Source organism: Rhea pennata, chromosome 14 (assembly GCF_028389875.1).
Source record: "Rhea pennata isolate bPtePen1 chromosome 14, bPtePen1.pri, whole genome shotgun sequence".
Taxonomy (NCBI): Eukaryota; Metazoa; Chordata; class Aves; order Rheiformes; family Rheidae; genus Rhea; species Rhea pennata.
In genome coordinates this window covers 993154-1007089 of record NC_084676.1, presented here as the reverse complement: position 1 = coordinate 1007089, position 13936 = coordinate 993154, and the positions used below count along the sequence as shown (strand labels likewise).

At 50.3% G+C, this 13936-nt stretch overlaps 1 long non-coding RNA gene across 1 annotated transcript; it reads right to left on the bottom strand.

Moving 5' to 3' along the window:
• Positions 1-9189: 9189 nt before the first annotated feature.
• On the bottom strand, positions 9190-12288 carry LOC134146974 (uncharacterized). Its single transcript, XR_009959931.1, has 2 exons — positions 11995-12288; positions 9190-9428 (listed from the first exon to the last, which is right to left on the bottom strand). It is a non-coding gene; the product is annotated as an uncharacterized LOC134146974 (long non-coding RNA).
• Positions 12289-13936: the final 1648 nt, after the last annotated feature.

Here is a 13936-nt window from a genome sequence, read left to right as displayed (position 1 = left end):
GAGCCATGTGTAGAGTTGGAGCCCTGTTGGATGTGGATGCCCTGTGCAGAGCTGTGATGTCTTCTCTCCTGGCATTCTTCCATCCTGTGCTCTCTTCCATTTCCATTGGGTTGGACCTTTTCAAACTGCCAAAAACAACTGGCTACTCTCTCTTTTTTAAATATTTAATAAAGACAAACATATAAAAAATTAAAATCTGGAGGGAACAATTCTTGCATAGGAAAAGAGGAGCAAAGCATTGCCTCTGTAGACAGCTGGAGCATGAGCAAAACTGGAGAATGAGACACCCCCAAAACAGGGCTTTGATTTGAGCAGTTCTATCACCAAGGCTGGTATATCAAGCTAATACATGGATTGTTTTCTAGATGCTTTTGCCTTTATTTTACGGCATGATTATGGTTGCACAAACAGTTCCATTGGCTCAGCTGACCCCCTTCTTCCCTCTCCTCTTTTCCCTAGTTGCAAAATACAATTTTTGTTGAACTATGTTTTTTCTGGCATCTGAGCCAGGTGTCAATCCCAGCTGATGCTTTAAATTGTCAACTAAATTTCAGCTTCTTTGGATCAGTCATTGAGGGTACAAGGTAGGTTTGGTCAGCTATTTGGGAGCACTTAGCAAAGTAGCACTAGGATGAGAACTAGGAGATGTAGGTTCAGGCCCTGTTTCTCATGCACTTGTAGTACGATTGGGGGTGTTTGATACTTGATGACATTGTGACTCATTAGAATAACAGCATTTTTTGGCTTGGCAGGTGTGCTGCAAAGATAAATTCAGCAATATTCGGAAGGTACCACAAGACTACAGATGTGCTCAGACAACTCTGCAGGCAATGGCATTTCTCACACATATAACTGAACTGTAGCTACCTTTCATGAACAGTCAGAGCAGGAAGAGATGCCTGAGGGGCTGTTGAGAGAGGTCTAGAAAAAGATGAGCAGCACAGGGAAGAAGAATAGGGGTTGCTCATTCTTTTTTTCCAATTGAGAAGAGGGGGCATGAAGCAATGCCAATGAAAGCCATCTTCAAAGCAGATAGAGGGAAGTGGATTTTAAACATGTTGTGGTGCTGTGGAACTGCTTGAAAGAGCTCGTTATAGCACTAACATTGAAATAGGTTTTGGCAGAAGCCAAACAAGTTAATGGAAGAGAAAGCCTCTGAAAAGTATACACTCTTCAGACAATGTCTGGTTCAGGAAAACATGCAGCAAAATCAGTTAGAGGCAGAGTGAGTACTGGGGGAAGTACCTTATCTTCAGGTTCTTCTTGTATCCTTCCCTAGGTATTAACTGCTGTTGGAGACAGGATCTAGGTAAGATGAACCTTTGGACTGGCAGTACAGCTGTTTTCATGCAAGGCAAAAACATCCTGGCAGATACAGGAACGTGAGGCTTGAGTACCCCTTGCTAAACCTAGGAAGGCTGCAACACAACATGGGAAGAAGTAATACTCCACATGCCAGTCTCAGCCTGGGCCTGTGGGGCACCACTAGCTCCAGGAAGGACTGCTAGTCTCCACTGCATGGGCAGGTCTGCAAGGCAAAGTTGCACAGTGCTCATCATGCTCCACTCCAGGTCTCTGCTGGCAGCTTGTAGGAGCACAAATCAGCAGGATGTGATGATCAAGGGAGGCCCAGGAACAAGCTACTCATTGTGGTTCCTGTCCTCATTTCCCCTTCCCCGCTGGTTACAGAAAACCAAGATGCTCAAATTGGGCACCGAGGTATAAGCAAAGGGCTAGCTTAAGCCTTCACAGTGTCTTCTCCAAACAGGACCTGAGCTTTGTCTACACAAGGCTGGAAAACTAATGTAACTAAAGTAGTTTAGAGATTAACCTACTTAAATGAGTGTAACACTCCCACAGCAGCTACGTGCTCCATTTGCTTTACAAGTGTCTTAGCACGGTCCTCCTAACACAACACCTGCTAAGCGGTTGTCAAGGCTCTCAAGCCAGCATTCACACACAACACTGCCCCAGTTTAATGAGATCAGTTCAAAGGCATGTGTTCAGGTGAAGTGGGTCAGCTTAGGGGTGGGTGACATCTCAATGGGAAGTTACACAAGGTTGTACAATGAGAGAACCAAGCCTCATGGTCAGTATAGGATACATCTACATTTGGGTGCAGACCTGTGCTCTAAACCCATATGTCAGCAGGGAGTGAGATAGTCACAAATGAAAAGGGCACACCAAGATGCTCAGGGTCTGTGAGCCCCTTGCCAACTCTCAGAGCAGACTAAATATCCCACGGAGACAGCACATATCCAGAAACCAAACTGAGCCAGAGAATACCTTCAGAGCCAAAATACCAGTACCTGAATGGAGACATATCTATCTCCAGAGAGTAGCCTGAAATGGATCCCTGGTCAAGATACTCTACCCCTTCTTGAGCACCAGGAGAGTTGGCAGACAGCCCCTTCAGCACACAGGCACTGTATTACTTAAGGATTTTAATGCAATTAACAAAGTACTACAGAGCAGCCAATGTAAGCTGCAGGTGTTTAGTGCCTCTCCAGGGCATGGACATCAAAACAGCTGAGCTGCTACATTCGTAGTTTGCAAATTTCAAGGTCAGACCCCAAAACAGCCTGCTACAATCACCTTGGCCAGAGACCCCACTGCCACAAATCACTCTGGCAGAGCTAGTAAGAAAGAAAACATCATGATTTTTACAGAGATGAGCACAAACAAAACAGAAAGCTGAAGATCAAGATGACTTGCCACTCTGCAACTTCAGCTTGCCTCAAGGGGACATACTCTGGCCAGTAGGACCACAACCAGTTCATTTACCTCCTGACCTCACCTGTTTGCATTCTTCCTTCCTTGTGATATCTACTACTCCATCACCACGCTAATAACCCTGTTTTGTCACTCCATCTTACCTACCCCCAATAAAACCTGCTTTGCCACATAGCCCCCAACAGAAGTACATAACTGTCAACTGCTGCTGAATGTTGCTTTGCCACAGATTAGAGGATTAGGCTCCACTCCTCTCCTCTCCAATCTCTATTTTCATTGCTCTCTGCTGCTTGTGTGAAATCTGATAGTCAGTATCTATGGCCTTATGTCAGCAATGGTCATTGCTAGGCTGAGCACCTTAGCAACAGGGCCAAGATGGGATAGGAATACTGTAGACAAAAGTATATGAGATACCGCTGGGTGGGCACCTCACTGAGAGGAGAACTCAGGTCTAGCTATTGCAGAAGTTTCTGAGAACCTTAATGACTATATAGGAGAAAGGTGTTAGGGATGCCTTTGTAGGAATCACTGGCTCTGTGGTAAGCCGTTCCCAAGGACTAGACTGATGAGGCTGGCCCAAGTGAGTGCTTCCTCCACAGACACAGAAACAATCCTACAAGACTGCATCAATATCTTTTTGTAGCAGGCCGAAGCCTGATTCATCTGTAGCAGGTTTCCTCCAAAATGTTACAGTGAACAAACCCACTTGGTTTATGTCACTATCTACCAGTGACTCAGCAAAGGGAGGGGGAACACAGGCTGCAGGGTGATCTTCCAGGCTAGCTTGCCATTTTCCCTCCTCCTCCTCTCCTAAAGTCTTCTTAAATGCCTTTAGGAAGAAAGCTGCCTTCCTGGAGTTGCCAGAGCACATCTTCTTGCCCTCCTGCCTCCCTGCATTTATTTGCCCAAGGGCTCACCTGTGTCTTGAAGAGGCCAAAAATCACAAGAGTTTACCATGCCTTGGGGTGTGGTAGGGACAGAGGACACCATTTTTGGTGAGTCAGGTGTGTGGGAGATCTTGAAGCTAAGGACCTTGACCCAAACACTGAGGCAGGAGATAAGACCCATCACATGAAAAATGTTTTTTCTTCACAAGAGCCAAAACCTCAGCTTCGCTGTCCTGATCCATACAAAAAGTGGGCAGGTTCCCATAGCTAACCTTTGGGTCTGTGACTCAGTGCTCTTTAGCCCTCCAAAAGCTATTAGGGCACTGGGCAAAGAGGTTTCTGTCACTGAAGGGTAGTCTGAAGGCAGGCAGTCATCAGGAAACCAGCTGAGGCTGCCCAAGTTGAATTCTGTGAAAGGCAAGCAATGTTGAAACATCCTCTTGAACTGAACAGACTATGTCCACATAAGATAGTATTTGGTTCAGATGATCAGAGACCTCTCTTCATGCACTCTCCAACACCTGAACAAAATCCAAAGCCATTTCCCCACTTCCTCTCTGAATACCACTCATAGCAGGAGGGAGACAGTCCCAGACACCTCTCAGGCTCTCTGGATAGCTAAAGCCATGTGTTTGAAAGACATATACCATATAAAGTGTCTTTCCAAATGGTGACAAGTATAAGGGATCACTGGAGAGAATGGCTTGGTGCTGGAGTCTGAAGCAATGGCACCAGAGAGGCCATCACTCCATGTTTGAGAAAAGGAAAGCAGAGGCAGACTTGCATCTGGCTTAGGCTGGGGAAGTTATTACAGAAGTCCTGGGCACGAATCCCCAGACAAGTGTAGCCCACAGTGGGATACATCTCAAACTTCTTCTAGAGCCCTTGGATCTAATAGAGAGGGTAATGGCCATGCACACATATACGACATGAGAAGACTCCATGGCCAGTTTTGCCCAGAGCACCATCTTTTTTCTTGTGAGTCTTTAGGCCCTAGAGGTAGAGACAGATTGCTCTCTGCATTGTGCAATGGCCAGACACCTAGAAGGCTCAATAACACCCTGCAGCAATGCACCTGTCCAGTAGTTCACACCCTGGCCTTCAGTGCTGATTACTGGATGGACAGAAATATTTTGGACTGAGAGCCCTCTCTCCCTCACCCTCCCCTTAAGATGTCGCTTCTCCTCTACAAGCCACAGCATTGACCAGGAAGAAGTTTTTCCTGAGGATCCAGCCTGCTCCAAATTCTGCTGTCAACAGCAAAGACTTGACCCCATGCTGGTGAGAATCTAAGCTGGAAGGTGGTCAGCTCTGTGTGGGGCAGCATGCAGTTTTACAGGGAATTTCCCAGGTTGGGCTGATCAGCAGGATGCGAAGAAGCAGGGACAGCCTGAGTATTTGTCACAGGCTGATTAAAGAGCATTTCTTCACTTTGCTGTGAATCAGTGCAGATTCTGCCTTCCCCCACCAGACACTTTGAGGAAGCAAAGCCCCTCAGATTCCTAGAATAAGTGATGCTGCCAACATTGGCTAGGATGGGGAATGAACAAGACCAGAGAGGCAGTCCTTAAATGCCTAGGTCTTCACAGTGACCCAGAAATGATGCCTTATGTGCAGTGTTCCTCCACAAGCACTCAGCCCTTCTCAGCTGAGATTCACCAGGGAGAAACTAGGAGGAGATATTTTCTGAGTGTGAGGAAGTAACTTGTGCTGTGGTACAAAAACTCTCTGGGTGGGTGTCATGAGCACACGCTGGGGAGTATCCCGTGGGCCTGAGCTCAGAGCTGCATATGCTGTTCCTCTGCCAGCACCAAACACAGCACCTGGCATCTACTTAGCTCAGACCTCATTGGTACATCAAGCTGGTAGGTGGAAAGTCCAAGCCCACAGCACAGCCCATAAAGGTCATGTTTTATTCTGGCTGATCTCCTTCACTTGTCTCATCTCCTGGAGTAAAATGAAGTGGTAAACAGCCAGCAGCACAGTTTTGTTAAAAACAAATCAGGTCAGACTAATGGTGGTTAATTCTTTTCTTTGGCCAGCACGAAGAATTCTGCTGAGCTTGCAGTGATGCTCTGAGGGCAACCCTCACTCCAAGCCTCTGAGTCTTGCATGGTTGACAGACAGCAGCCAGCTTCCCTCAGGGACACGGTGGACGGGGACAGAGGCCTGCCCTTAGTGGCTTCTCTCCTTGTGCCGTTTTGTACTCCTGCTTTTTCTAAACCCTTAACCAGTGCTGAGGCTCTGCTAAGCCTGACTCTGGTCTCTGCCAAGAGAAAGGGGTTCTTCCCAGCTCCAAAAGTTTACAAACACGAAGAATATCTTGGGGCAACCACCTCATCTGCCAAAGTCTCGCTATGCAAGAGGCTTGCACAGAGCAGATGGGGGAAGGAATTGGAGGAAGGAAGCCTAGCCAAGGCAGGGATGGCCACAAAATAGCTTGGCCTTGGAAGAAAGGAAAGCAGGGCAGAAGAACATCCAGAGAGGCCCTGGGAGCTAAGACTATGCAGGGGTATCACATGCACATGATAGTGAACAAAGAGGAAGGGAAAGGACAATGTTGGGCTGGGATGTGGTAGAGTGGTCTGGGAGCCAGTTGCTCTTATTGCTTTAATTCTTACCTCCCTCTCTATAGTTCCAGGACTTCTACAAGGCTTTACAGTCCCTATCTCACAGCCTGGCAAACTGAATCATAGAATCGGTAAGGTTAGAAGGGACCTCTGGAGATCATCTAGTCCAACCCCCTTGCTCAAGCAGAGTCACCTATAGCGTGTTAGGGTTGCATCCAGGCAGGCCTTGAAGATCTCCAGAGAAGGAGACTCCACAACCTCTCTGGCCAACCTCTTCCAGTGCTCTGTCACTCTCACAGTGAAGACATTCCCCCTCACATTCAGGCAGAACTTCCTGTGCTTCAATTTCTGCCCATTGCCTCTTGTCCTGTCACACGGGGCAACTGAAAAGAGTTAGATCTCATCCCCTTGACACCCTCCCTTCAGGTACTTGTACACATTGATAAGATCCCCTCTCAGTCTTCTCTTCCTCAGGCTAAACAGGCCCAGCTCTTGCAGCCTTTCCTCTTAGGGCAGGTGCTCCAGCCCTCTGATCATCTTTGTAGCCCTATGCTGGACTCTCTCCAGTAGCTCCATGTCTTTCTTGTACTGGGGAGCCCAGAAGTGGATGCAGTACTCAGGATGAGGTCTCACTAGAGCTGAGTAGAGGGGCAGGATCCCCTCCCTCGACCTGCTGGCAACACTGTTCCTAATGCACCCCAGGAGACCATTGGCGTTCCTGGCCACAAGGGCACATCATTGCTGCCTCCTGAGGCACTGCGACATTGAGATCACCAGAGAGGAGGACCAGGGATTGTGGATTTTTTCCCCCTTAAACAAAGCAGAGCTATCAGTTGACATATTCCATGCTGCCCTGACTCCCCAGGGTTACTGGAGCAGCTTCCAGCAGATATGGGGAGAGACGGGGCATTCCTGCAGCATGGAGTCCCAGGTGAAATGATACTTCAAGCTGCTGTCCTCCCAGCAGAGCAGGGAATCACAGTTTATCTTCCTGTTGGCTCCTGCTGAGCACAGACTTCAGAAGCTCGAAGTCCGTGGTTCTGAGATGGAAGCCCAAAGTCATCCTGGGAAGCTGGGTTTTGAGGCCATCTGCTAGGCAAAGGATTAGGAAATAAGGCATGCTGCCACCAAAAGTCTGCCCAACTTTTGGCAAAAGCCTGTATAAATGATACAGCTCTATGAAACACTTCAGCTTTGACAAATGAGTGGTTTTTAATGAAAAAAAACAACCCAGTTGCATTGAGAAGTTGCTGAGCTGGTCTGAGGATGGTTCAGACAGTCTGTAGGAGAGCTGAGGCATGAGGCCCAGCTCCTTGTATACAGACTGCCTATTGTTCTCTGCACTGGACATGAGGCTGGCTTGCATTCAGCAAGAGGACTGGACAGGACTGCCTGGGTCATCGAGTCTAGACCCCCATGGACAGAGCCAGGCACACTCTGCGTCTGCGTTAGATAGATCTGGGCAATGTCTGTGCTTCAAGAATGCAGGGGCCACCGACAGCTTCCCAAACTATAGAACAGACTGAGATTCATAGGAAAAGGCTAAAGTCACACACATGACAAAGTCCAGCTATTGACCAACACTGCAGGACAGGCAGGGTTTTGCTGTCCCATGCCAGTCCTCTCAATCTTCATCCCACCTTCTCAGCCCTTGGCCTAGGACTGGCTCTGCAACTGGGCAACAGGGGATGCTTGACCCCTGTTTGCCGAAGCAGGCATACGTTTTCTAAAGGCTCCAGGCATCAAACTGAGTGTGCAGGCAAGGGATAAGAGAGCTGGCAAACTGGCATCTTGCCCCAGTAGCACAATGCCTCAGTATAGACCCCATTACTGAGTACTGTATCCAGATTCACACTCACCATTGCTGCCACCTTTTCTGTGCCAGGCTTCTTGAGTCCCTACACTGTCTTGTGCTGCTTCTCATCTGCTTGTTATTCCTGGCAGGGGGTAAGAAACTCCCCCCACTCCCCATCCCAATTCAGTGTGTGGACAATCACCATGGAATAGCCCCAAAAGGTTGAATTTAATGGGGATTTGCAAGTCAAGAATTCTTATGCCCACACAATACGCAGCCTGGCTTTGAAAAGGCGTCAGGATTAAAATGCAACCACAAACTTGACAAACTGGCGAAACGGCCTGCAAACAATAGGCTGTGACTCTGTGTTATCATTCACAGCGTGTGAAGGACCAGTGCTGGCTTGGCGGGTTACAAGTCACACACTAGAAATGCTGGGTCTGGTCTCCATCAGGGAGGGGTCCTTTGTACTGCTCTAACAGCGGGGAGCAACCCAAAACCCAGCCTGCACAGAGAGCCATCTCCAATCCCAGCTGGGGGTAACAAATGCAGAGATGGCAGGGACCCCCTGTAGTCTTGGGCACGGTCTGAGCTCTTCTTGGCTAGTCAGGATTCATTCTGCCCAGGGAGGGGGACTTCAAATCTCAACTCCAGATATGTTGGACCAAAATCAAGGACTTCTGCTTTGATTCAGTCCTGAGAATTGTAACTTGGTTTATGTAGGAGGAATAAAGAAATGGGCATGTGGAGGTTGAGGGGATTCTGAGTGAACAGGGATGCCAGGATGAGACAGAGGGTTTTAGATGATGAAGGATTAGTTGCAAATCAGCCGTGTAATAATAAGGGACAATACCACCTGCGGTTGCAAATAATTAACATTTTGGATGTAAAGCCAGTAAAATAACTAGCTGAATCTTCCAATGGGCAGCAGCTAACCAACTTCACTGGGGATCCCTGAAAGAACAGAGCCTGCTGATCTGAATGCCCAGAAACATACTGTTTGGGGCATTGGATCTGTTGGGACATTGCGATGATCAAGAACTAGCAAAAATTTGGCAAAAAAGACTTAGATCTGATAGGTTTAGTGGAAAGGAAGAAGCCACTGAACAGCACATGTGACAAGCATCCTGGTCCTTGTATGACTGTCACACCTGAGAGCAATTATTTTAATGAGCTGATGGAAAAAGATCAGGAAAGGATAAGATTCAGCTCCATGCATTGATTTAATATTAGTCAAGTCTACGAACTGGATACTGAAGGTCAAGCTGGACATTGCTACCAGGCAACCCACATCTTTTCCATTCAGAGACAGCAGCTGTATGAACCTCCTCAACAGGAGGACGTGAGACTGTGTTTTCATGTGTACACTGGTGTAAACTTAGATCTGGTGATCTGCCGCTTCCCGTGTGCCTTCTCACCTTCTTCCTTGCTGTGCTTTCTGCTCTGGAAGGAAACATACACCAATTTCTTACTCAGTACATCCGCTCTTGGGAGCATTAGGAACTTAGCCAAAAAAAGCTCCCTCTTTCAAAGAGAGAGCTTCCTTTCTCTTTGGGAGCTCACCAGGCTAACCTAGCAAAGAAGGAAGAGGAGAGACCAATTCGTCCTTAGAATTCCTCCTTGTGATCTCAAAAGAAATGAGTACTGGTAAGTAAACTCCCAGCATGGGAGATGGGACTGTGTATGCAGCTATGAAAGGCTACACTGCCCTCACAGCACCTTTCTTGTATGCAATGAAAAGGCGAGTGTCTGTGTGGTGTGGGCCAGGTCTGCAAGGGACAGAAAAAGCCCTATCCACGTGTGCTCTGGAACCAAGAGCACCACTAACTACCAAACCTCACAATGCCATTTTTATTCGGCTTCTTGGGAGAACATATTTTTTTTTTTTACACAAAAAATTTCTTCCTTCACTCAAAAGGGGGCTTTCAAAAATGATGTAAAATTGATACTGTTGAAACTTCTGGGACTTTGTTGGGAAAAAAAGAAGCAATAAAAACATTATTGAATGAAGGATTGACATTTTTCTTGTACTGAAGTGGAGTTTTGGTAGCCATTTTGATGCTGGTTTAGATAGACCAGCTGAAGAACAGAATATGTCTGTTTTTCAAAAACTATACAGCTACTTCAGAGAGATGTATACAGAGCAAGCTTTCAGATTTTACCTAACTTTACCCAAATCTTCCATACTGATGCTAGAACAAAAGATTGGGTAAACTAGTCTCCACTGGACAGAGAAATCTGAGCTGTGGAGCGTGGGAGCTGCCTTAGTACAGCTTTCTTTGTGTCACGCACACTGATCTTTCTAACTGCCAACCCTTGAAAAAAGAAGAAAAAAAAGGCACAAGCAAATTCTTCTTGCACCTATTCTCTTGGCCAGCACCAAAGGCTTTTCCCAGGAAGCAGCTCTGTGCCCAGGTCTGGCCACAATTAGAAATAAGATATTAATAAGCAAATTCCTTCGCTGCCTGCAACAGTGCCCTGCAAACAGTCTATGACTGAGCTGGCAGATCTCTTTTGGATCTTGGCTTTGCCATGAAGTGACAGCGCATGGGCACTGGTGCCCAGTGCTGACTCCTCAGCAAAGTGACGGTCAGTTCAGCACCACGGGGCTTGTGGGGGAGCCGCTCGGTAGAGCGGGGAGGGCCAGGGGAAAGGCTGCTCGCAGCCTGCACCAATCCTGCTCTGATTTATATACGGTTCCAGCTAAGGATCCCAGGCAGAGGAGGGGGAGTGGGACGCGAGATGGGAAGGCCAATTATAGCAGTCAGGGACAAAGGGACGCTCCTAGCCGTGGCCTGGAAACGCGGCAGAGAGTGAACCTGCCTTTCCCAGTCCTCTGCCTGGCTCCCTGGCCCCTCCTGGGAGGACACGCGGGGGTCAGGCCAGCCTCCGCAGGAAGCACGGAGGCAGCGGCTGCCGTGCCCCCGTGGCGCCGGAGGGTGGAAAGGAAAAACCCACGGCAAGGCAGGGGGTGGGAGCTGCCTCCGGCCTCCTAGCGCGTGGTCCCTGGAGGGGGACGACGCAAGTAGGGCGGGCCAGGAGCCCTCCACGGAGGAATGTGCTCCCCTCCCTTGCGGCGTCGGAGCTGTAGCCGGCCACAGCGACCATGGGGGCGGCCGCTGGGCCAAGCTGTTTGTCCAGGCCCGTTCCAAGGGCCATGCAGTGGCGCAGAGTTGGTTGCCAGCTCGCAGGGCCAGATGGCTGCTGGCCCTGGGGCGGCTGGGGAGCAAAGCGCAGGGACAGAGCTGGCCCAGCTGGAGCAGGAAGTGGTCGCTCCCTCCTGGGAATGACCTGGCTTCACCACTGGCTGGAGCTGGGCCCCAGCTCTGCTCGCCTCCGTGCGCCTGTGTGTGCTGTGGCCCCAGCCCTGCTCCAGGAGCTGTGGCCACTGGGGTCAGAGCAGGACTGCCCTAGCTCTGGGCTGGAGAAGGCACCCCTGCACCCAAGGGAGCTCCACTTTGGGGGGTGACCCTGCCTTCTGGGCAATGTCCCCCCGTCTGCCCCGCAGGCTGGGACTGTCGCAGGACAGGTGCAGAATGAGGGCTAGATAACATTGGGTTGCCTGGGCAAGGTGGTGCGAGATGAAGGGGCACTCCTCCTTCTCCTGCTGGCACCCATCCTGATGCTCTCTCAATCCCACTCCGTGGTGTTGAGCCCCTGTTCCCCATGGGCACATCACTGGCGCCAGGCCCCCTGGGCATTGCCATGCCAGCTGCAGGAATATACCCGAGAGCTCTGGCACCAGGGCAGTGGAGCATCTGCCTGCGCATATTCCGTGAGCGCCATGCTGAGAGGCTGCTTTTTTTTTTTTTTTTTTTTAATTAAAACAGCAGCTACAAAACGAGAACCAAAAAAAAAACCCTTGTCCTTAAAGCGGTAAGCAGCGTCTGATCCCACTAATAAACAGATCTTGGCGGGTTAGTCCTCCAGGGAGAGGCAGAGCATCCGTTCCTTCCTCCTCCTCCTCCCTCCGCCCCGCTCAGCCATCCCTCCCCAGCCTGGCACCAACCGAGTGTGGCACTGACGCTGCCCTTTCCGAGAGACGAATACCACGAGGCCGCCTTTCTCACGCTTGGCCTCCAGCGTGCCTTTGCACGGGAAATGCTGCCAGCATGCCAGCCTTGCAGGGGGAGCTGCGCTTGCTTGCTTCCTTGCTTGCTTTCTCCATCTCCGTACTGAGGCGTTGCTGGGATGAGAGGCATGCGGCTGGCTGGCGGGATGTCTGCTGGGAATTCGGGTGGGTGCCTGGCACTCCCCTCCCTCCAGGCACCCGCCCCAGGCCAGGGGCCATCTGTTCGCCCTGCTTGGTCCCTGAAGGTTGGCTCCAGTGCTGGCAGGGAGAGGGCCAGCCTATTTTAAGTGGAGTCCACAAGGGAGCACGTGTTTGGGATACCTGCATTGTTCACTGGGGCAGATGCATGGCAGGAGCTATATTTGGAAGGTGCCGTTTGATTTCCTCCCAGGACGCTGCAGCAGGCCTTTCTGCAGTGCCGGGTGAATAGCTGTGAAGCCGAGTTTGCATCGCCCAGCCTAAGCACACAAGCACTCCCTCCCTCCTCCCTAGCCCCACGCCACCCTCTGCTCTGATTTTTTTTCCCCCTGCTCACTGTGAAAAGGTGCGGTCTGCCTTTGACCATTTCTCCTCCCTCCCTTCCCCCTTCCTGTTGGTGAAAACCACCATCCTGGAACAGCTTGGAGGATTAGTGAAGGGATACCTTTGAAACTGATGCCAGGAAAGCTCCGTGGATCAGTTAACAGGAGAGTATAAAAAGCAAGGCCTGTCTCCCCACACACTCCCCCCACCTCCCTTCCTGCATGTCACTGGCCCTGGCTGCTGTCTCACCCCTAGCTGGGGCCTGCGATCCCATACGTGCTCTCCAGGCTAGCTTGCCTTGTTAATTAAAGAAGACAGATTTTTAGTTTCTGCCCCCAGCCTCGCTCCTTTTTTTCTTCAGCTCCTGCTGGGGAAAGTGGAGCCAGTTTGTTGGAGGCTGAGGTAGGAAGAGGAAGGGCACCAGGGATTACAGACAGCTGAGCGTGCTGTGCTCCCAGTGTACAGGACAGCCCAAGCAGCTTTCCCTGCTCCTTGGTGGGCTACACCTTGGAGGTGAGGGGAAAGGGAAGAGAGGACTTACTTCCCCGTGCCTGCAGTGCTTGGTCCAAAGGTGGCAGTTGCAGCCCCTCCGGGGATAACCCCTTGTAGCTGACTGCCACAAGCATCCTACATGCCAGCTGCACTTCCCCACCTACTCCTGCTACGCTGGCAACATTCAGCTGGAACAGAGAGCCTGTCCCTCAGTCCTGGGAATGAAGGGGCCCTGAGTGCAGCATGCACGGCACAGCATGCACGGCACACCAGAGCATGCTGTGGCATGCATGGTGCAGCATGTATGGTGGTGTATGTTTGGTGTGGCATGCGTGGTGCATCTATGCATGGTGCAGTGTGCATGGTACAGCGTGCACGGTGTGGCAGATGCATGGCACAGTGTGTGTGCATGGCTTAGCACACGTGGTGCATCTACGGATGGTGTGGCTGTGTGCGGTGCAGCTGTTGAGTGGTGCAGCTGTGTGTGGTTCAGCGTGCACTTCTGCTCTCAGTGTGGCTTGTACCAGCAAAGCACTGCTGCAGCTCGGTTCAGCTGCATAGGTGTGGTAGTAGCACATTTTAGAAGCCATTCCCCAACCCAGAGATGGCTATCCATGTGAGTGCAGGCTGAGAAGTAGCCACCTTGGCAAACCTTACAAGTGGCAGCAGGCTTGAGTGAGCTCAGGAGGGCAAAATGGGGACAACAGGAGTTTGGGGAAGGACCAGAGGGCTGTGCTGAGCTGAGTGCTGGCCCCTGACTCTCTCTGACTGTGCCTGATCCTCCCTAAAAGGGAGGCCTGGCTGCTTCTTCCTGCTGAGTCATCCCCAGGTCTATCAGCCTGGCTGCAAAATTAAATTCAAAGCT